The sequence below is a fragment of the Protopterus annectens genome, chromosome 3.part0 (genome assembly GCF_019279795.1).
Source record: "Protopterus annectens isolate FY-2018-M chromosome 3.part0, PAN1.0, whole genome shotgun sequence".
Lineage (NCBI taxonomy): Eukaryota > Metazoa > Chordata > Ceratodontiformes > Protopteridae > Protopterus > Protopterus annectens.
In genome coordinates, this window is record NC_056731.1 from 1,495,289,561 (window position 1) to 1,495,314,633 (window position 25,073).

Sequence of the window (25,073 nt, forward strand, 5' to 3'; positions counted from 1 at the left end):
TATGAGACATGGGTTGAGAGTGTTCTCTGGGTAATACAAGGGTTGCTTACTTTGTTCACCAGGCCTTGATGTCACATGTAGGGGTATGGATTGGCACCCCAGCCTCTCAGCTATTTGACATCTGTTATCTTTGTAAGGTGGACATTGTGACATATAATAGGCCCACCATATAAGAAATTTGCAAAACCCACTCCACAATGAGTCCAGTTGTTATGCACTCATAGCCACCTCCACACAGGATATGAATGACAAACACAGACACACACAGTTGCCATGTCTGGGATTAGATCTCCTACCTGACTAGTTTAGCACACTACATCATTATGCAGTTATAGGACATGCCATGGAGATTATTGGACGACTCCTTCCCCAAAGGTGTATTTCAAGGTGAATGACATCAGCAGGCATGCCAAAGAAGGGCAATGGAGGTTGTAGTGACTGTGAATGGCCTCAAAAGCATTGCTCCCTACACAAACATCCACACCTGCCATGCCTGGGAATAGAACCCCTACTAACTATTATATCACACTACAGCATTATGCTGTTATAGGATGCACCACAGAGATTACTGGACTACTCCTTCCCCAAAGGTGTATTTCACTGGGAATGACATCAGCAGGCTTGCCAAAGAAGGGCAATGGAGGTTGTATTAACTGTGAACTGCCTCAAAAGCATTGCTCCCTACACAGACAAACATCCACACTTGCCACATCTGGGAATAGAACCCCTACCAAACTACTATATCACACTACATCATTACACTGTTATAGGGCACACCACAGAGATTACTGGCCTACTCCTTCCTAAAAGGTGTATTTCACTGGGAATGACATCAGCAGGCTTGCCAAAGAAGGGCAATGGAGGTTGTATTGACTGTGAATGGTCTCAAAGGCATTGCTCCCAAAACAGACAAATAAACACAAATACACTTGCCATGTCTGAGACTAGAACTGCTACCAAACTCCTATATTACACTACAGCATTACGCTGTTAGAGGATGCACCGTGGAGATTACTGGACTACTCCTTCCCCAAAAGTGTATTTCAAAATGAATGACATCAGCAGGCTTGCCAAAGAAGGGCAATGAAGGTTGTATTGACTGTGAATGGCCTCAAAAGCATTACTCCCTACACAGACAAACAAATCCACATTTGCCATGTCTAGGAATAGAACTCCTACCTAACTAGTTTATCACACTACAGCATTACACAGTTATAGAACATGCCACAGAGATTACTGGGCTATTCCTTCCCCAAATATGTATTTTTAAGTGAATGACAGCAGGCTTGCCAAAGTAGGGTATTTGAATTGTAGTGAGTGTGACTAGACTAAAAAGCATTGCTCCCCACACAGACAAAAAACACACATTCACACACATTTGCCATGTCTGAGATTAGAACTCCTACCTAACTAGTTTATCACACTACAGCATTACACAGTTATAGGACACACCACAGAGATTACTGGGCTACTCCTTCCCCAAAGGTGTATTTAAAAGTGAATGACATCAGCAGGCTTGCCAAAGTAGGGCATTTGAAGTGTGAGTGTGACTAGCCTAAAAAGCATTGCTCACTACACACAAGCACACTTGCCATGTCTGGGATTAGAATTCCTACCTGACTAGTCTATCACACTATAGCATTACACACTTATAGGATGCATCACAGGGATTACTGGGCTACTCCTTCGCCAAAGGTGTATTGCAAAGTGAATGACATCAGCAGGCTTGCCAAAGTAGGGCATTTGAATTTTAGTGAGTGTGACTAGCCTAAAAAGCATTGATCCCTACACAGACACACACACACTGTTGCCATGTCTGGTATTAGAACTCCTACCTAACTAGGTTATCACATTACAGCATTACACAGTTATAGGATGCGCCACAGAGATTACTGGGCTGCTTTTTACCCAAAGGTGGATTTCACAGTGACTGACATCAGCAGGCATGCCATAGTAGGGCTATGGGGAGGGCAGTGTGTGTGCATGGGCTATAACCCATTCATCTAGACTAGAGGCAGACACACCACACTCAGGCAGGTTTATATTCCTCAGGTACATTTATACAACTGCTAGATGACTACTTGTACAGTCAAGTTGCACAGTTGGCATTAGCACCACAGAGTCTATAATGCTGAGGGATTCCAGAGGCTAATTTCTATGGTGACTGACATTTACAGATGTGGTTGTAGCCATTTGGCTGTGTGCTGAGTGGGACAGGCCTCATGATGGAAGGCTCTTTGTTACTGTCAGTCTCTTCTGCACATCTATGTATGTGTACTTTTTGCATATTATATTGTGTTGTCCTTGGATATATGTGTGTATTCCTATCCAATGTGTGTGCAAAGCATGACTGGTGCATACTGAGGAGTGTATGCACTGACATCTGCAACTGTCAGATATGTATGGTCCACTGTTGTTGCCAGACATGGGCTTCATTTCTTTGTGTGTGAGCATGCCCAGTATGACCTTTCAATATTTTGTTGTCTGACATTGCCTTCATTTCTCTAAGTGTAGGAGCATGCCCAGCATACCATTCTGTACTGAATATGTGGATCCATTCCAGGTAGATTGTACTCCAGTGCAGACTTTTGTGTTCTACACTACAGCTAGCAAACTGTTTCTGCAAGATATCTGTAGATCAGTTGGCAATATGGGGTCAAACTAGGAAAGGGATAGTGGGTACTGTAGGTAATTGTGTCTGTGCTGCTTCTGCTACATGATCCTGGTGTTAGCAGAGATATTCAGACGTGTAGTGTTATACACTGTGATGTTTTATGTCATCAAGTACTGTCAGGTAGACATTTTTGCTTCCAGTGATGTCCTGGGGAACACAGGGTGAATGCAGCTGTTTCCAGTATTGTGGTCAAACGCCTGCATATTCCTGCAAACTAATGCCATTCTGAAGGGGGAGCTGCAGACACTTGCTGCTTGTCTGTGTAACTGGTTCAGCACCTTGGTACAGTGGTGGCAGAGGATCCCATACTTGTACATCCATCGACGTGACAGTATGGCCTTATCTTGCTGTGGCAATACCTCACAGCTGTACAGATTCACACAGGTTACCCAGAGGCAGGGGTCATAAGTCAGGACATTACCCCTATTGTGGTTTATGGGCAGGTTTGTAGCCACCCATTTTTGTGTTTGCAGCCAGGGATAGTATGTGCACACGGCTGCGTTTCGGACTTCGCACATTCCATGCTGCCCATGCTCCTACCCCCCTTCTATTATTCTGTCCTCTTCCATACATTATGCAAACATTCTCTGATACTTTCCCTATAGTTATCACCTCATTACAGCAGTGTATTGTTGTTGGTCCACAGTTCATGCAGTGGGACATGGTGGACATGTTAGTGTGGTTTGTCCACATGGCCTTGCATATGGGTTCTGTGGACTGTGTTATGTTGTTATTTGGGAGTCCATGACATAACATACATTGGCAGTAAGGGTGAGATGCAGGCCTTTGGCAGAGGACTGTAAGCCATTTGGTAGTGATGCAGGCCAGCTGTAGCAGGCTGTTACATTCTGTCAGTCCTACAGTACCAGACTGCCATACAGTATATTCCCCTGCGGTGACAGGGTAGGTGTGCTAGGTGTTCATGCCAATACTTTCTGTCAGTATTGATCAGGTGGTGTGGATACTGGCAGGGTGCTGCTTACATCTAGGGACACACCTGCATGGGACACATGCACTACATGCTGCATTCTTTCGCTGTTGCCATACACAGGTGGGGGTCATATTGTACCCATTCCCAACAGCAGGGATAAGACCAGAGAGGTACCTGTGGGTGGTGGTTGGGTGAGCTGGGTGCATGTGTGCTATGGACACTACTTGCATCTGACTCGCAGATATGCATGGGGCATTCCAATTATACTGGCTTGTGCAGGGACATTAGCTGTTTCTCAATACATCATTCCTATGACCTTTGTGATCTGTGAGTGTTTGGCCAGGCAACATCAGTATTCCCTATTACAAGCCCAGATAATGTGCTGCAAACCTGTATGTACACTTCCAAGGGTATGTCCATTTCACGGTTACACATTATACACTATCTGTCTGGGGTACTTTCACCTGTGTACTGCTTGTATATCTGGCCCAACAATCATGCCATGTCCATCTTTCAGATGGTGGCACATATTACCTCCATACATTTACAATGGCTTACTGCTAGAATGTGTTATACTGGAGAGCATTGTGTTTGGCACTGCAGTTGTTAGGACTTGGCCCTGTAATCGACAGTACTGGGCAATGGCCACCAGGTCAAACCTCACCATGCATACATACTGAACACTCTCACACAATATGAAACACACACCAACCTAACACACGCATACCCACATATTGTACAAATGCTACAATCTATCCTGCTACCTTGGCCACCTGAGGTAATCTGTGCTCCACTGATATTATACCTACACATACATGTTACTACATTTCTACATAGGATTGGGGGGGGGCACATCTGACTCTTACTACATGTCTACATCAGATTGGGGGGGCACACCAGACTGTTACATTTCTACATAGGACTGGGGGGCACACCTGACATTTTCTGCATAGGATTGGGGGGGACACCTTACTGTTTTTACATTTCTACATAGGATTGGGGGCACACTTGACTGTTTCTACATTTCTGCATAGGATTGGGGGCACACCTGACTGTTTCTGCATTTCTACATAGGATTGGGGAGCACACCTGACTGTTTCTACATTTCTACATAGGATTGGGGAGCACACCTGACTGTTTCTACACTTCTACATAGGATTGGGGGGACACACCTGACTGTTACTACGTGTCTTCATTAGATTGGGGGGCACACCAGACTGTTACTACATTTCTACATAGGATTGGGGGGCACATCTGACTCTTACTACATGTCTACATCAGATTGGGGGGCACACCAGACTGTTACTACATTTCTACATAGGACTGGGGGGCACACCTGACTGTTTCTACATTTCTACATAGGATTGGGGGGGACACCTTACTGTTTCTGCATTTCTACATAGGACTGGGGGGCACACTTGACTGTTTCTACATTTATGCATAGGACTGGGGGCACACCTGACTGTTTCTGCATTTCTACATAGGATTGGGGGGCACACCTGACTGTTTCTACATTTCTACGTAGGATTAGGGGGCACACCTGACTGTTTCTACATTTCTACATAGGATTGGGGGGGCACCTGACTGTTACAACGTGTCTACATCAGATTGGGGGGCACACCTGACTGTTTCTACATTTCTACATAGGCTTGGGGGGGCACACCTGACTGTTACATGTCTACATCAGATTGGGGGGGCACACCTGACTGTTTCTACATTTCTACATAGGATTGGGGGGCACACCTGACTGTTACAATGTGTCTACATTGGATTGGGGGGCACACCAGACTGTTACTACATTTTTACATATAATTGGAGTAGCACACCTGACTGTTTCTACATTTTTACATAGGATTGGGGGGCACACCTGACTGTTACAATGTGTCTACATTGGATTGGGGGGCACACCAGACTGTTACTACATTTCTACATAGGATCGGAGGGGCACACCTAACACTTGTACACATTTGCTATGACTGTACTGGTATGTCAGGTACTCCATGTCATTCTGTATTCTAACCTATCATGCTGACTAAAGGCATATCAGTGTACTATAGGTCTTAGGTTTGATTGACCTACATATCAGTTTCTGACTTCTTACTCTTCAGAACTAACATCCCACTGCCTGACCTGATGTAGTCTGTATGTGTAGGCCTGGGGGAGGTTACCCATAGCCATCATTCAGAGGCCTTAGCACAGCCTTTGTTTGTGTTTGTCTTTGTCTACACCTGTCCTGCTGGCTGAGACCATTGTTGGGTATGTGAACCTCCCTAACTGGCATGTGTGTCATATGGACACACATGTGGCCCAGCATATTTCCTGCAGTGGGTTTTGTCACCATGTGTAGTACTGGCTACTGTGATGATACCAGTATTTGCTACAGATCTCATGCTGCCACTATAGGTGTCTACTATCTGCTGGCATCCCATTCAGTCACCCGATTCCCTTGCATGCTCACATCCATACCATAGATACAAGTAACAACACATACTACTCCATTTGGCAATTGGTAAGAAGAGTGACTTACCTTGTGGCTGTGCCAGTAATGAGGATGGTGTTGGAGGGCTGCCTGTGTCAGATGCACATAGTACACTCCCTATACATGGTTGAGCATAGGTAGTGTCATGTTTGGCATCCCTTTTACTGTATGTGCGAGTCAGAGAGAGGTATCATTCCCTGGGTCCCTACTGTGTCAGTGTATGTGCTATGCATTGCCTCTTTGCCAAGGCCAGGGCATACTGGGCACACCTTCTTCTGCCTACTGGGGCAGGCTCAGGTTGTTCCTCCTCCAAGTTACTCTGTACCTGTGCAGGCCTTGGCAATGGTGGGGGGCTGTGTGGCCCTGCCCTGTGCTGTTCCTGCCACAGCTGTTTCCGCAAGATCATATTGTGTAGCATGGCGCATATATGAGTACATGTACCTGGTTAGTACTGCAAGGCTCCACCGGATGTGTCCAGGCTCCGGAACCATGACTTGAGCATCCCAAACACACGATCTATTATAATTCTGGTCTGTGCGTGTGCCTCATTATGGAGTTCTTGTTCAGGTGTGTGTGCATTTCTGATGGGTGTCATCAGCCATGGCTCCAGTGCGTAACCAGCATCCCTCACTAGGTGACCGTAAGGTATGTCCCCACTAGCAAATCTCTGGTACAGCTGCGTCAGATGCCAGATGTGGGAATCGTGATAGCTTTGGGCAGCCAGCACACACATTCATTATAATGCCCTGGGTATCGCACACGGCCTGGCAGTTGATGGAGGGGAAGCCTTGCGATTGATGTAGACCCTACCCTACTCACCGGGTGGTGCTTTGATGCATATGTGCGTGCAGTCTATAGCACCCACTACCTCAGGGTATTCTGCTCTTTGGTGGAAGAGATGCATATTGATGGCCAACGCCTCACGGGTGTTGGGGAAATATACGTGCTCACTGGCATGTGCTGACATTGCATCCAGGAACTGGTGGAGTACCCTGGATGCTGATGCGTGTGAGATCCCCATTATATCCCCAGTTGCCCTTTGGAAGGTACCTGTGGCTAGTATTCTTAGGCCTACACATACCTTGGTATCCACTGGGATGGATTCCCCTCTGTTAGTTCTGTGTGTCAGGCGTGGCCGGCACAGCTCAACAATTTGCTGTAGGAGGTCCCTGTCCACCCTATTGTGCTCCACTATCTCCAGCTCATGTAGCCCATGGTAGATTACCCTGAGTCTGTACACTCTTCTCCGTCTCCTCACTGTGGGTTGGTTGACAGCATTCTCATCCTCACCACCCTCAGCCTCTTCCACATGTTGATGTATGATAGCTACTGCAGCCCCTATCATTTTGTTGTTTTTGTTTGTTAAAATTTCCCCGCTTGTATACACTGGTGGTGTAGAGTATGTGGGAAAAAACAGAGGGAAAGGTGTTTGCATAGTTTATAGTAGTGTTCTGGGCTGGGCTGCTGCCTGTGTAATTGGCTGATTCTGATACATTTCACCTGCCAGCTATGCTAGTTCTCCTTGATTACCTTCCTACTACTGTTTTCCCTTCCCATTGCCTTCTTGTTTAAGCCCGGGGGCACGCCGAGCAAACACAATGCTCAAATGTGCACAGAGCTGCTATTTCCTAGTTTACGTTTTTTTTTTTCCTTTAAAACCCGGTGAGCAGCGTGCTCACCCACTTAGGCAATGTAAAGAGTGCTTGGCAGTCTCAGACACACCCCCTTGCTTAGCTCTGATAAGCTAAGGGCAAACCCGAGCCACAGGGCTCCAATCTGCTTACAGTATGCCTGACGCACATCCCTATGATGTCAGCTAATGCCTAGACTTGCACCAAGCTATTCCTGCACTTACACTTTTGGGTGCTGACTAGCATTGAGGGGAAATCTGGGATTCAGTATCATTCCCCTCATTTGCATAGGATTGCCTGCTAATGCATAGTTACAGGTCCTGCATTGAGCTCCCCCCCACCTTAGCAACCACTATTCACTGGCCATGTTGTCTTCTGCCTGCCATTGAGTATAATGGAAAATAGTGATTTTGGTTAGAATGCTTATTTCAGGTTATTTTTCTTATTTTTGGCCCAATCCCATTTGCGCACCGCTGCCCTACAGCCGAAATCTGCTAAAAAATAAGTCTTTTTTTAAACTGTTTTCCATGCCAATGGCCATATATTTGGCCATTGGCATGCTTTACACGTTATATACACCCTTTATTTGGAGCTGTCATGGCTCCATTTTGTAGTTTGCAGAAATGTACTCGGTTACTAACCGAGTACATTTCTGCAGATTACACTAGTCCTGCACGGCCAGCTGCCAGCTTCCTGGATCACAAATTCACCTCATTTGCATGGTTTTCACCTGCAAATGAGGTAATTTGCATACAGGAGCTGTGTCTGTGCAGAAATAGTGCAGGAGCGCTCGTGCACGTCCCTGCAGCTTATTCCTGGATCGCACGGCGGACATATTGCCTCCTGGAGCTCCTGCACTGTTTCTACACACCATGCAAAGCTTGCTGAATCCAGGGGATTGTCTCACATTTCAAACAAGTGTTCATATCTCTGCAGCCATACAGATTAGAAAAGGAATGTAATTAGCAAAGTATTGAGAGCAATTAATCTTTACAGTGGTGGTGGTGATTAGATACTAGGTTTTAAACTGGATTTCCTGCTCTTGGAGTACTTGTATATTTATTTGGTGACACTGTGTAGGCCACTCCTAATAGCCTTGCTCTTGGTCAAACTACCATTTGGATTAACTGCAACATTACACAGTAAGATTGGACACCCTTTGCTAAGGGCCTTAAAGTAGCTGATAAGTAGTGGCTGGTGGCAGTGAAAACTACCTTATAGTCTGGGCAGAAGGGGGCATAGCTTGTAAACCTCTGCCAGCCTTTCCCAGGTGTGTGTGTGTGTGTGTGTGTGTGTGTGTGTATAAAATCAAACCTCAAAGTGCGTGTGTATGTCAGCTATTTGGACAGGGAAACAAAGCACTGGTTGGACAGAGAGGGTGCTGGCGGTCTTGGCTTTGCCACTCAGCTAAGATCTCATCCCTATAGCTGTGCCAGTGGGGAGTCTTACTGGACATCTGGTGAAAGAGGTAGAAACCAGCCCCCAGACTGACTGTGGTCTCTGTGTGCTCTTAAGGGAAATTGTACTTTATTATGTGTGTATTTGCCATCCTCTCAATGTGTACGTCCCCCACTGTTGCCACTGGAGAGAATTGAGGTTCCTTGATTACTGGGCCAGTGGTGGGGCATCACAACAGTAAATTGTAATTTTATAAACAATATTTCAGTAATCCCTCAAGCTACACAGTCATATCCTGGGCCGGTTATAAACCATATAGTTTTAGACTACTGCAGTAATGATGACCTTGAACTTTTGATGTTATGGTAAGCACAACTTACACAACTGTGCTTAACCTTTTCAAAATGGTTATACAGTTACATTTCTTTTTGTTACAGTTCTGCAGGGAAGTCACTGACCACCAGACCTAATGTACATTATTTCAGGGCTCATGCTACATCAGCTTTCTTTCTTCAATACTTAGCCTTGCAGTACATTACACAGTTGCTACATGGTTAACTTTGCCTACATTTGCAAAGCTTTAAAGTTTGAGAACTATCTCAAGGGATCATGTTTATTTTGGAGCTACTATTCTCAAAGGCTTGCTGGCTTCAGCCGCCGAGGGTTAGCTTAGGATTGTAGTGGCTCCAGTGTCCAGACAGGACCATATTAAATAGGTAAGTTATGTTCTTAACAACCCATGCACCTTCCCTATCCAAATTTCTCAGAGGACCTTGTTGGAATTCCTGAGATCTAGTCCTTTCCCATAGTTCCTATCCTTGTGCAATCCTTTTTTGACTAGCAGGGTACTTTATGGATGAGTATATGGCTAGTTGTTCATTATATTCTACTTGAGTATCTCCCTGCAGCAGTGGATTATGAGACATGGGAGGGGCTAGAGCTTGTGAGGAGTGTCATTGTCAAAAAGCACAAATGAGCGGTCCAAATGTTACAGTATCTGGACAGAGACCAGATAAATATATTGCTCTGGTAAAAGCAGTAATGTATTTTTTATCCAAAAGTGTTGTCACTTTACAGAGTGTGCATGATCAGTGATGCCATCAATTAAAATATTTGTCACCATGTTATCCCTGCAATGACAACTTAGGCCCATCTATCTTTAATTAAAAAAAAAATTGTGAAGTTTTTTTTTTTCCAGAATTGTATCAAATATATGCAAAATGATGTGGGGAAAATCCATCTTAGTGCTTTATGCCACCACCTCCCATGATGAAAAAGACAAATGCCTAGCAGTAGAGAAATGCAGCTTCTTGTGTTATAGTTTTCTTGAATACCATTCTTTGTGAGGGCCACATCTCATTTCCCTCACATATATTTTGTAGACTGTATTTTGCAACTTTTTTATTTTTTATGCTGGCTAGTAAAAATCTGGCACAAGATTTACTTTCCACCAATTTTTGTCATCCTTTTCTCATTGTTTCTTGCTAGTAAGTCTGCTAGTTGTCAGTTTTTATAGTCTGGAAATTGGGGTTGCCCTTTTAACCTGTTGGGCTTGCTTTGTCCCATTGTTTGAATTTTCTTATGTCATCCATTATGCATCGCCTGTGTAAGTCTTTCTGTTTAGATACAAATCATTTAGGAGGTATAGTCCATCACCTCTGGTGTCTGTAGTGGTATATATCTGTTCTTGATTGGCTAACAACTGTCTTTCACTGCCTGTAGAGTGAGTGGTGATCCAGTTTATGTTGCAGAGTATTAAGTAAAAGGATGGCTCCGTCTGAGTCTGTTAAAAAAAGAAACTGAGTAGACTAACTCAGAATGTCAGTTTATGTAACAATAGATAAAATTGCCTTTATTAACTGTGTGTTCAAAGGAAGTCAGTAGATTTTATTGTACAACAGAACATTAGATGGTAGACATCACACACTTTTTTGCATTTAGACTCAAAAGTATAAAATGCTGTGAAAGGGTTTCTTTTTCTTGGATATATAAAATATTTCTCAGAACTGATTATTATTTTATGGTCTGTTTCCTGCCTCAAACCAAACTTCTTTGTGATTCTGGCTTTTTATAATGTTAATCTGTCACTGATTTTATTATTATTTTTTACTTTATTTTCATTTGTTAACTAAGGTAGTAAACTGATCCAAAGTAGACCCATTTCAGCCACAGTCAGGGAATTATAACAGTAAAATAAAAGATAGTTTTATATTTCAAGAGATTAACAGTAAGTGATTTCAGTGGCATACAGAAGTTTGAAAGGAAAGTATGAAACCATCAAAACATATACATATGCAGAAAAGGGGAATTAAAGAATTCCAAACTTAATATATAATGTAGTACCACAAAATATAGTTCAAAGTACAGTTTTCATAGTTCTATCTGTCTGACATAGAGAGTGAGTTGCTAAGGAGAAGTATAAGAAAGAAGTGTAAATATATGCAGATGTTTCCAACAAATAACATAATTAGCAAATGCAGTGGTAGGATGGAACAGTGTTAGAGATTTATATTTACCCAGCTCTTCAGTTGGATTTATTATTTCATTATTTTACTTGGCAATGCTTATTTTTTTATGTGGAAACCAGGTTTGCATTAAGTTTGCATTTAAACGTAGAGTTCTTCCTTCTTGGATCTTCTTCCATATTTTCATATTTTACTCAAGGACTGTGTCTTTGCACAGTAGTGCTGCCTTTGTTGATGTTTCTGATGCAGATGGTATTGGCATCTGGAGTTTCTGCGGCCCTGGGAGTCAGGATTGGCTATTCTGGGTGAGTCTCTGCTCCAGCTTTGTCGGTTTCATTCTGTATGTTGGTAGGCTTGATCATTGAGCAAGCTTCCTGACTTCTTTCTGAAGAAGTGCTCAGATTGTAGATTTTTATTTGTGGGGGTTCAGAAACTGAAAGAAATTCATTTATTTAATTAGTACAATTTTTAAGGTGGTCTTAACTGGAGCTAGAATTGTCGCTGTTTTTATGAGATTTCTGTTTTAGGAAGCAGCTCTCCCCCCATTCAGATTTTGTTTTTGTTTACTTTACCAGAAATAGAACATTTGTGATGTAACGTCCACTGCCATACGTGAAATACCACTGTGCACTGAGATATACTGCCTATTCACATACTATAGCTGTCTGATTGGAGCATTACCAGTTACGGGGTGTGAGTAACACTGCCCTCATTTCAAGAAAGCTTGTGTGACTCCCTTTCCTTTTATGATCCCAAATGTCTTAAAGATGAATATGTGAACGAACCTGACACTGTGGCACACATAGATGAAGCTCATACTGTAACAAGTGCAACTGTGGCTCAATTATCAGACCCAGCACAGAAGGAGCCAGGCAGGCAGGAGAAGAGTAAAGAGGCGTAGCCCACTTGGCATACCCAAGGAGCATACCTCCCAACTGTCCCGAATTACTCGGTTTTTACCGAGTTTTGGGGTCCCAATAATGGGGTGCCACGATTCCCGAGTGGCACCCCTTCAGTTCTGATTTTTTTCATCTATTTTTAAACATTTTAATTTCCGCGCTTTTGGAGCTGACGTCATCACGTGCGTGATGACGTCAGCTCCATCAGCCTGTTGGAATTAAGCAGAAGGGACGTGCAAACATGCGCGGGAGCACGTCTGTTTGAATACTGAGACTGTCGTTGGGTCCACAGTTCATTATGTATTTATTTAAGATTAATACTGAGACTGCCGTTGCGTTATTAAGCCATTTCAGTTTCACCCAGAGCCAGAACTGCAGAGTGAGCCAGCCCAAGATGATATCTGGAGGAGCTGCTTTAAGGTATGTGTGTGTGTGTGTGTGTGTGTGTGTGTGTGTGTGTGTGTGTGTGTGTGTGTGTGTGTGTGTGCGCGTGTGTATGTGTATGTGTATTTATGTTGGTGAGTGACTCTTTCATCTGTATACATTTGTCATGGTTAATGTTTATCCACACTGTTCCCGTGGTAATGCTTAAGGACCGCAAATTATCACCTCTACATACTGTCCCCCCCGAATCCCCGATAGAGTTGAAGTGACGCCTCTGTGTATCAGAGTCAAGAGAGATGACAGGCAGTGAAGGCAAAGCCCAAAAGGTACACAAAAGTATAATTTTCATATCTTAAAGAGAAGTAGTTGCTATCGCAGATCTAACGATACCCCAGAAAGACACAGAAGGTCCGGCATCTTGCATTTACATCTCCATGGCCGGCTTTTTGTAATTGTTGATGTGTTAGAGACCCATGGTGGCACTAATAGGGTACTGGGGTCGAGTTTACTGTTTAAGCATAATTACACATTCACTTTGTGCAAATGATTCTTATTGTCATTTGCCCTTTTTCAGTTAGGTGAAGATGTTGCGCATTTGAATGGTATTTTTAGCATGTATATAACAAATCCTTCTGTGCAGGCGTAAATATAAATGTCAGATATTGTTTACTCCTTTTCTCTTGTTTTTGAGTAAGCTTTTGCCATTAGGTAGATGAGCCACCTTCCTGAGTTTATATTTTTTGCAGACAGTCTCTTGAAGTTCATAACCAAGAGCATCATTAGTCGACTTTGTCTTGCTGTCTCAGAAGTGAATTTTATTGATAAAATGTAGGTTTGTTATACATTATGCATTTATCCCCTAAAACATGAAGATTGAAAAATGGTTCAAGTGGGTACTTAAGGGGGTGGGTCCTCCATTATTGTGTGGTGGAGTAGGTATTGTAGTGTATATTTGGCAAATAACTTTGCTGGCAGTACTGAACAGTTACTTAGTCGCTTTACAGTTCAGATGTGGTGTACATATGCTCTGCCTGTTTTGAGTGGGTTTATCATATGCCATTTTGTTGTTTTTTTGTGGTGGATAACAATCTTGTAGGTCTAGAAGTACCTAATCTTTAACCTGCCTCAGCAAATAGGCTCAGTATTGTTGCCTGTTTTTTGTTTAATTCAAGTCTAGTAATGCACATTCTTGATGACCAGGTCTCACTGCTGCAGTAATGGTATCCGTGTTATATATCCGTAAGACTTGTCAGAAAGTATTAGAAGTTTAATGTATTAAGATTCCTTAACCATTGAGACGTGTGACAGTTTTTTTGCGACTGTTATTGGTCCTTGTTGAAAACAATTTTGCCAGAGGCTTACTCTTGATATTTTTTTAGGAGCAATAAACAGCTTATGTTGTGTTGTATTTAACGTATTTAGTTTTGGACAGCATTTTCCCTAGTGGCTGTGCTGTGCCTGATCTATAGCTAGATACTTTTCAAGAGTTGATTGGTCTATTATATTTATTTTTATTGATAATCTATTCTTCTCCTTTGAATTTGCAGTATTTATTAAATTAATCCGTGTTTGTGTGTAGTATTTTTGTTTACTGGGAAATTGTGTACCCTTTTATGATTCTTGCAATTTATAATAAATAAAAGGCTTTCTGGTTTAACTTTCAGCTGAGGTGCCTTCTGTGTGGAGTCTGCATGTCCTCTCTGTGTTTGCATGGGCTTTCTCTTGGTGCACCCATTTCCTCCCTCCTTTCAAATGCATGCAGAAGACAGAATTGGACACTAACTGGCCATAAGTGTGCATATGTGTGGTATGGGAGAACTGCAGCAGTGCCAGCCACCTGGCAGTTTGAACATTGGTTCTAGATGATTGTCGCTGTTGATGTAACATCCTCCTGACCTTGTGCATAAATAGGGACAAACGAATTAATGTGAGTTTCAAGGGCAGAGAAGTTTTAATGCCAAGTTTATTTTCATTGTGAGACAATATTGCTTTGTTAGCAGATACCTATTTGTGTTTGTGCATTGTGCTATAAAATGTAAAAATAAAATCCAAATAATCATTGTAGAAGTAAAGCAGTATAAACACATTAGTGTTTATGGTAAATGGGGTGAAATAGCCAGGTAATGGGACATTGGAATGGCTGCAGGGAGACTGGTGCCATATTTTGGTTGTCTGTTCTTCAGTTTGCGTTTGAAAGCTATCCCACAATTCCATTGTAGTGGGCGGGGTTATGTAACCATGTATGCAAATTTTATGCTAATCAGTGTACAGATTTGTACCTATTTTTCATGGGCCTTGTCCAGATTTTTGATGATTCCAGGTTAAGAGGTATGCCAAGGAGTGGGGAGGGTTGTGCTGCAAAGTCAATGAGATTTCTCCAGCAGTGACTGGGGAAATCACTGCTCTCTTGCTTCCCAGGGCCAGGGGTGCTTAAGAGTATACACATTTTGTGGAAGTAAGGGGATGGCCTCTGCATTCAGCCCATTAACCAACCCCCCTCCAAGCTTAGCCATGTATGTGATGGGGAATTATGGCCAGAAAAAAAAATAGCTGAACCACGCCAATGGCTGGCTGAATGAAGGCCATTTTACTCTTGCTCTGATGATGGGGAACAAATAGGTAAATTAGTAGAGAGAGAGTTAATGATCATCAGATAACAGAGATGCAAAAACAGCAAGAAAAGGAAAAGGATTGTCACTTTTATTATTTTGCCTAAGAGAGTGCCATCAAATTTCAGTCTGTGAACACTGTGCTCTGTCTTGAATACTCATTACACTCCCAAAAACATGTTCCCAGTTACCTCTTTCTTCACCATCACACCTCCAAGAAATGATATTTACCTGAGGCAAAATCTCATTTCTCAATTTTCATGCTGGCTTAGTTCTTATAATACTTTCTGCTACTTTGTGAATATAACATTCTGTATGGTTGTTGCTATTCTCCTTAAGGATCCACATCCAAAGTCCCACTCTCTATTTCTTGAACTCCCCCCTGCTTCAACATCCCTTTCCATTTTGAATTATAACTTTGTGCTTGTGTTATGTATATAAGCCTTAACTGCATAGCTCTAAAATATCCCTTCAAATCACATAATCCTAAACCACCTTGTTCTATTGGAAAGATCAGCTTTTCCCACTTAACTCTTGCCCTCTTGCCCTCCAAGATAAATTCCTTCATCTCTTTATTCTACAACTTTTCATCTGGTTGGTAAAAACAAGCCTGGCTCATTTATAAAGCTAAAGAGACTAAACATTTTCACTGCTTGTATCTTACTATCCCTGTCCATAAACAAGAGCTTCCAGTTTCTCAGTTTTTGTATTATCTTTTGTTTAGACTCTTCCCACATATCTTTAGCTGCCATAACGGAAGACTTTTTAATTCACACCCCTAAATACTTCATCTTATTGTGCCCCCATAAATATGGGTGTTGCCGAACCAAACTGTGTGTGGGTGTATAATTTATTGCTATAAACTTTTTATATACCAAAAAGACTTGAAACTGTCTCATAATGCTCCATAACATTGAGTTGTCCTATTCTGGCTTTATCAGGTACAAAATAATATAATCTATAAATAAACCCAACGTTTCTTGATTGCCATACAAATTATATCCTTGAATTTATGTATCCCTTATTTTCTTTGCCAGTGGCAGTAAATATAAAGCAAATTACAACGGATAAAGAGGACACCCTTGCCTGGTTCCTCTGTTCAAACGGTCCATATCTAAATCTTGAAATCCCACAATCTCAACTTTCACAATACCGAAGCCACAATGTCAAGATTGTGGAATCTCAAAACTGTAAAACAAACAAAAAAAGATGACAACATTTAAAAACATGTTTTTGCAGGGGGCAAGCCCTCCTGCGCCCACCACACCCCCTGAAACCTAAATATGCTAATTCTGAGATCGCTGTATAGTGAAGAGAATGGTAATGTAGATTCCTATTCTTTTCACTGTAGTGTGATCTCAGGGTTAGCATATTTAATTTGCAGGGGGTGCGGGTAGTGCAGGGGGGCTTGCCCCCCTGCAAAACTTGTTTTTAAATGTTGTCATCTTTTTTTTGTTTGTTTTATAATTTTGAGATTCCAAAATCTCGACGTTTTGGTTTCGGGATTGTGAAAGTCGAGATTGTGGGATTTTGAGATTTCATAGTGGACCCATTCAAACACATCTTATCAAAGAGGAACCCTTTCACATTAATTCTTGCTCCGATCCTTCATATATCCTCCTAATTAACAAAATCACAACTCTGTGGTCATGAGCTGGTTGCTGGAAGCAGACAATTCAGGATTACAACACTTAAAACACAGACCCAAGCTCTCCACCAGCATAGAGGAATATAAAACAATTCAAGTAATTAGTGACCCAGACAACTTAGTGCTGGTGTAGGCAGAAGAGGAATGAAAAGGCTGTGTCTGCTTGTCTTTTCCAACAAGGTGATAAGGAGATGTGCTAGGTGTAGCAATGACACCATTTTTGAAACCAATGCTACACCAGGGTCCCAGTATTGCAGTTTAGGTGGTTGTTTGAAGGAGATGGCACCATGAAAAATGGAAGCATTTCCTTTGTGATGTCAAGCCAATGTATTAGTGGGAGATGGGGCTTTAGTAGGAAAAAACACTATGAGCTGCTATATGATGGCTCTTCAGCTGGTACCACTCCAGTCAGGAATGAGTGAAAGATAAAACCTAATGTAAGCCACGAATAGGGATTGACTACTCACCTATGTGTGGAGCTCTATTGGAAGGGAGACAATCCTCTCAAGGGTCCCATCAGGTGCCACCGGAGCAAGGGAACCTCGAATTATAGGAGTATGTGGAATACAGCCTTAGAGGAAACCTGAATCATACAAAATAATGTGAAAAAAATGGAGGTCCTTTGAACCGTGAACCTTTATTGGTGAGGCAGAGGCCAGCCGCAGTCCTGGCCTTTTTGACTAAAAACATTCTGCTGAGGAGTATATAGGAATTTGGCAAAGAATATATGCAGTGACTTTTCTCTTTGTGAGTCCTCCATCCTTGGCATGGTCTTGCCAAAGCAAGCTTTTCCAAAACAGTTTTGTAGCCTGGTATTCAAATATGTTGATGAGGATCTGTCTTACTCCAGATACATTACTCCCCTCTGGCTTACAGCAGTGACAAGAAGTCCCCTTCCTACAGCCCTCCCTCATGCTGAGGATGTTTCCTTTGGAGAGTCCCTAAAGTTAATGAGGGAACATTTTAACTGGGTAGCAAAACAGACTAAGAAGAATTGTAAAAGATATTTAGAACAGACCATAGAGGAACCTAAGCCAAGACCAGTTATGTGAGTTTTCCAGGTATGTGAAGACTCTTTTGAAAATACTTTTCTGGAGTAGGACTATCAGCTATGGCTGACAGAACTCTGGACAAGATTTTACAGGGTCAAGTAGAAACAGAAATACTTTTATAAAAACTCATTAGAAGACCTTACAATAATTTCCCTTGATGCTGTGCAGTGGTCAAAATTAACTCTAGGAAATACCATGCTCTCCAGTGACAGAGTTTGGAGTTCTGGATCATTTGCAAAATCCATGCCTCTGTTATTCACAGTGAGAATCAGGGCACTTGTCAAATCCATATGACATAATGTCAGGCTGATATACTTTAGGCAGATGGAAGGGTGAAGAGGCAGAGGTGCATGATGAAACATAGGCTGCATATACTGTCCCAGCCTACCACCATCTGCCAAGCCCCTGAAGTCTTTCTACAGCTGTGCCTAGGAGTATGAGAAGCTGATGAGGGCTCTTCTGGAGGTGAAACAGGAAATGTATTTGCCTGTTTCTCTTGGTATGAGGACAGATGTAGGTACTCTGTTCCTTCCCACTTTTACTTTTCAGTCCTGGTTCTCCTAACAGGCTGATGCATCAGCATTATTTCTGACAGGCTAGTCATGAACCTACAGGCATTAACATCAACAAAAGTGTTAGCTTTGGTTGTAATCCTGAATATAAGAAGCAACCTTGGTGATTGACATTATTATCAACAGTACTGCCAGTGTTGAGGGTTCTGATGCAGATGCTTTTTGCATCTGGTATGTTTATGTGGCCCTGGGAATCACAACTTGCCATTTTGAGTCAGTCTCCACCCTAACTTTGTCAGTGCTATTGATAATCATAGAAGGATTCACCACTGTGGCCTCTTCCTCATGGCTGCTGACATTAGCCTTGGGTTTGTTAAGAGCTTAGGATTGATCTTTTCTACATCAGCCTTGGTGTACACTTGCCTTGGGAAATCATAAACCGTTTGTGCCTTCTGCCTTTATTGTAGCTTCACTGTTTCAGCTTCAACATTGCAGACATTTCTGCATATGCTGCTCTCATCGCCTGTACCCCCACAGACTATGGCCTTGACTAAAGATATTTTCATGTTGGCTGCTTTATGCACTAATCTTGACAGCAGGACAATGGATATGGGAGATCTGTGCAGTATCAGCTATATGTATGTGAATCATGTTATTCAATTTCTTGGTTTAGACCCCTCTGAGGTGAGCTAGAAAGCACAGGTGTACAAGGAAGCACTTACACTGCCTGTTGGAGTCCTTCACATCAAATAGTGGAGATACCACTAATTTTTCATCATTCCTTTCTTTCCCAGTTTCATGGAAGTCTTTAAACTGACAAGATGGTAGGATGTCCCACAGGCTTCCACATCTATTGAGAGAATTTTGCAAGAAGTCTTTAAAACTCCACTTGCAAAGACAAGATTACTCATGAAGCAGTCTTGAAAAGCCAAATTATGGAACTTGTTGCAAGGAAACCAGAGATCTTGTTGCCTTCCAATAGTTTGACTTGGTGAATAGAGACTCCCTAGGTAGACTCAGATGTTGGTGTGGCACCCCTTAAAAAGCTTCTGCTCCACATGAGTCCTGCTTGCTGTCTCTCCTGTACTAGAGTCTTTGGAGAACACTTCTCTTTCAACTTCTGTAGCACCAGAGTTTCAACAACCTGCAACAAAAAAAGCCTGACATGTATTACAAAGTCCCATATAGCCATAAATACCTTTACAAGACTCGACCATCTGACCCTGTAGATATTTCTACAAAGAAAATCTAAATCTTTTCAATCCACAAATGCCTTACCCAATGATAAACACAGTAGGACACTGGAGGGGAACAAAAAGAAAGTTTATACTCGGCTTTCTGTGCTGTTAACTATCAAATCCTTGTGATCAAGTAACTTTTTTCCATTTTTGACAATAAGTCCAACATTATTCTGAATCTCCTTGATAGTTAACTGCAGATCTGCATTTCACAATATGATTTCTTCTGTTTCTCAGTTCACATCTCACTCCATTAGGTGTGCATATAATGTAGCAGATGCTTCTTCTAGGGCTGCTCCCACTGATCTGTTTTTAAAAAGTTTTGTGGCTGAGAGTCCAATCCTACCTCCTCTTTCTGAGATTTCAACAAACTGGAGTAAAGGGGTAAAATTATGCCAGATTCAATGAACATTTTCTTTCCTGTTCCAAAATTTCAAAGAAATTACCCCTCAAAGCCAGGCCCTTTCTACCAAGTAAAGGCTACTTAGCAGAGAGGCAAAAATCCAAAAAGAAGTGGTAGGACAAGTCCAAATCTGTTTTTAAAGGAGTCAAATGGCCCTTCTCAGACAAGCCTTCTAGTTCCTGACTACCCTCCCCTCTTTTCCCTACCTCAGCATACCTTCCTCCAAACTTCTAAACAAACTTTCTTTCAGACTTCCCTTCTGGAAAAGTCTTGATTCGTGCATTTTGCAAATCACACTGCAATTGAATTTTCTTCATGTTCAACTTACAATCCCAGAAGGACCTCCAAACCAACATAATCTGTTCTTTCCTACTTCAGATTTTCTAGACTAGGTAATATGTTCATAGGTAGGTACTAGGCTATTGGCCCTAGGGCCTATATAAACCTAAAGTGTAGTAACCCCTGCAAGTACGGCAGCTGCAGGGTCCCACAAAACCAAAATCCAAACAGAAAAAACCAGGACCAGCAAACAAGGCACCTAATAGTAAATACTTTAATAAAAGTATATAGGTTCTTATAACAGACCGGTTTCGGCTGATTTAGTACAGAGCCTTCATCAGTGTAGAGCGTCAAGCAGAGCCACAGAAGTGATCCCCAGGGTGAATTTCCTATCTCCTATCCAATCATCAAGATTTTTCTTGAAGAGTGCTAATGAGGAGCTTTGTTTGATATAGATAGGTAGTTTGTTCCAGAGTATGGGAAGTCTGGGACAGGAATCTATCCCTCCAGCATGTTCTGTTTATTGTGGTGACAAGGTTTAGGTCCCTAGAGCATGTAGCTCGGAGGGATTGAGATTTCTTTAAGTGGAGCATGTCCATCAGCTCTGAGTTTGGCATAGCTTTGTATGTTAGGCAGAGATCGCCTCTGAGTAGGCAATATGCGACAGAGTAAAGCTGGAGTTTTTTGAGACAGTCTATGTAGGGCATCTGTTTGAGGCTGGTAATCCTCTTTGTGAGGTATTTCTGTGGCCTTTCCAGTTGTTGTAGATGTCTTTTGAGGTACATACCAAAAGGGGCGTTGTACTCTATAATGGGTCTAATGAGTGATGAGTAGAGGGGAACAATGACCTCTTTTTTCCTGGATGAGAAACCTTTTGTGATGAGGTGTACCACTTAGAAGGATTTTCTGACTGCTGTGGCGATGAGATTATCAAAGGAGAGACTGCTGTCCACCTGTGTCCCAAGGTCTCTTATCACACTTTTGGTGTTAAGTAGACTACTGGCTATGTGGTAGTTCATGGGTACAGAGGTTTTACCAAAAGGGATGACAATGCACTTTTTTGGCATTGAGCTTGAGGCCATGGCTTTGACACCAGGCATCTGTCTCAGTGAGGCCCTTTTGTAGGATGTCCACATCGTTAGGAGTTTTGATTATGGCTCCTAGTTTGCAATCATCTGCAAACTTTGTTAGCCAAAGACCTTCTGTGTTAGCCTGTACTTCAGAGAAGTAGAAACCAAACAGGAGAGGACCTAAGACTGAACCCTGTGGTACTCCACTTGTCACTGGTCTGAAGTTGGATTTAGAGTCTGCTACTTTCACAGTGTGGGTTCTGTCAGTGAGCCAGTTGGCAACCATCTTGTGACATAGGGATTTATATCTAGTTTAGTGAGTTTCTCTATAATTCCTGAGTAGGGGATGGTGTCGAAAGCCTTGGTGAGATCTAGATAGGTTGTGTGAACCACCTTACCCTCATCTACGGCTTTGGTGACTGCTTCAAGGAAGTCTATCAGGTTTAGGAGACATGATTTGCCTTTTACAAACCCGAACTGGGTAGGGTCCAGAGTTTGGAGATTACCAATGTCATTGTTTATAAGTTCCATGATGATACATTCCGTAGCCTCGCAGACCAGGCTCATCAGGCTAATGAGGCAGTAGTTCCCAGGGTCTGTGGTGGCTCCCCCTTTGTGGAGTGGGATAACCATTGCTGTGTGCCATTCAGTAGGCACAAAGCCTGAGGTGAGGCTATGACTGAACATGGTACTTAGGTGGGGTGCCAGTTTGTTCTGTAGTTCATGTAGAACGTAGCCTGGGATGTTGTCAGGTCCCATGGATGCTGTGTTCTTGGCTTTGGAGAGTGTGGTTTTTTTTACCTGTGTAGCTGTGATTACAGGAACTTTACATTCGTCCGGTATAGAGATGGGCCCTTTAGGGGATGAAAGAGGGGTAAAGTTAGCAATTAACCTATTTGCCAGGATGTTGGCAATATCAGCTGGTTCTGTACATTTAGTGCCATTGTGCTGTAACTCAGAGCAGATTTGAGTGTTGCCACTGAGATTCTTGACATAGCTATAGAATGCTTTGCGGTTGTCTTTAGAATCAGTGGCGATTTTGTTTTCATAACTAGCTTTGGAGGATTTTATGAGGGATCTCAGCTTCTTAATGAGGCTGACCACAGAGTTCCTCCAATCATGGGATTTTACTCTTTTTTGCAACTGTCTCTTTCTTCTGTTGTAGAGTTTGTTTATGGCAGTGGACCACCAGATTGACTTCCTTTTTTTGGAGGATAGCATCTTGGTTCTGTTAGGGATTGCACAATCCATGCACTTGTGTAAGTGCTTATAAAGTGCAATTGTATAGGATTCAGCAGTCGTACCTCTATTGTCCATCAGCATGGGTGTCGTAAGGTTTGCCACTTCTGTCTTAAGAAGCGTAAAGTTGGCTTTGGAGAAATCTTTTATGGTGGTCTCCCTAATGGGGGGTGGGGCTGGGATGTGGATGTCTAGGGTGATTTGCTTGAAGTCGGATCTGACCAATGAGGAATTGACCTCTGGTGTGGAACACCGGTTGCCCATGTTGGTAATGACCAGATCTAGGATATTGCTGCCCCTGGTGGGGGTGTGGATAAGTTGATCCAAGGCATTGGAATTTATGAATTCCAGAAAACGTTGCGCACAAGAGTTGGTACATGAGTAGTTTTCCCAGTTAATGGTGGGGTAGTTGAAATCACCCATTATTAGAGTGTTAGGTTGTACCCTAATATTTTCCAGTGCATCAAGAAATGAGGAGTGCAAATCCTGGGGCATGGTGGGGAATCTATAGCAAGCTACAATTTGGATTGCAGTCTTGCCCAGAGTTAGTTGCACTTGGATAATCTTGGATGCATTATGTTGAGCAACTAGCCTGGAGGTGTGGATATCCTTAATGAATATGGACACGCCTCAACCTTTGGTGCTTTGAACCAGGTTAGGTGGCTGAAAGGTGTGGTTTGAATTACAGCCTGGTAATGCAGGGGTGCTCTCTGGAGCCTTGAAACAGGTCTGTGTCACTGCACAGATGTCGATGTTCTCCATTTTAAGGAGTGCCTCGAGTGAGTGCATTTTGAGGTTTAGACTTCTATCATTAAGTAGCATTACCCTCAGATTTTGCTTGCTTGTACCTGTTACAGTATGAATTTGTCATTTGAATCTTGCCTAAAAAAGCACTATAGGGGTGGCAAGAGCCTTAGCCAGTATCCGGAATCCCAAGGGCGACAGGTGCAGGCCATCTCTGGCAAAACATCGTGGTTTGTCGATCATGCCATCCCAGGCATACTGATATTGCAGCCCCTTAGAATGGCACCAGAAGCTTAGCCAATTGTTGAAGTCAATCATTTTGTCCTTGTACGGTAGTATCATTCTGGGTGATAGCAGGATGCTACTCAGGGCTAGGGTCATACCTGCCTGGGCTACAAGATTGTACAGTTCCTCCATGTAGTCCAGGGAGGTACATCTCAGGTCATTCACACCAACATGGACAATAACAGAGTCATATTTGTACTTGTTGTGGAGTGACCTGAGTGCATGCATTATGTGGCGGATCCTGGCACCTGACAGGCAGCTGACAGTAACTTTCTTCTTGTTTAGCCTGGTGAGTGCTGTGTCCAGGGAGATTTGTCTGGCAAATGGTAATACTACAACCTGCTCCTTTCTACTAAAAAGGAAGCATCAACTCCAGGTTTTAGCTCACCGCAAGAAAATAAAGTACATAGAGACCAATTCTAGACATTTCTACCAAGAAATCTTTTTGAAGATTCCAAAATTCAAGATGTTAATACTCCAAAATACTTTCCCTGTAATTTTTCCAAATGCTTTTCTGGTTACCTTGGCTCTCAAGTATGCTTAACTTCATATTCCCATCTTTCCAGATTACAGGAACATTTTAAGATTCTGTTTCTTAGGATTGCACTTTCAGTTTACTGCTTTGCCTTTTGAGATTTCCACTGCTCTGAATATATTCACAAAGAGCATAGTCCTTGCCATAGCATTACACAGACTCCAAGGTATCTACATATGTCAGTATCTGGACAGCTTCCTGATTTAAGTTACTTCTGTACAGAACATTCTTCAAAACTTATAGTTCATGTCTGCCTCTTAACAGACCCCTGGATTCACTCTGAACTTCAACAAGTCTTTCTTCCCTCTCACTCTCTGGGGGTCCTAGGCTACCATCTTAACACATTATTAATGATGCCATTTCTTCCTTCAGACAAGATTTAATTCCTAGCAGACTTTTTTTTGATATCACAAGAGATTTCCTGAGAGCCCTGAGATATATAGTATCCACAGTACAAATGATTCCATTTGCCAGACAAATCTCCCTGGACACAGCAATGCCATCCTCTGTAATTTCTAATACCTCTTGTGCTTTTCATTAAGAAAGAACTGTGTTGGTGGATCACTTGGATAAGGGCAAACCCATGAGCTCCTTTTCT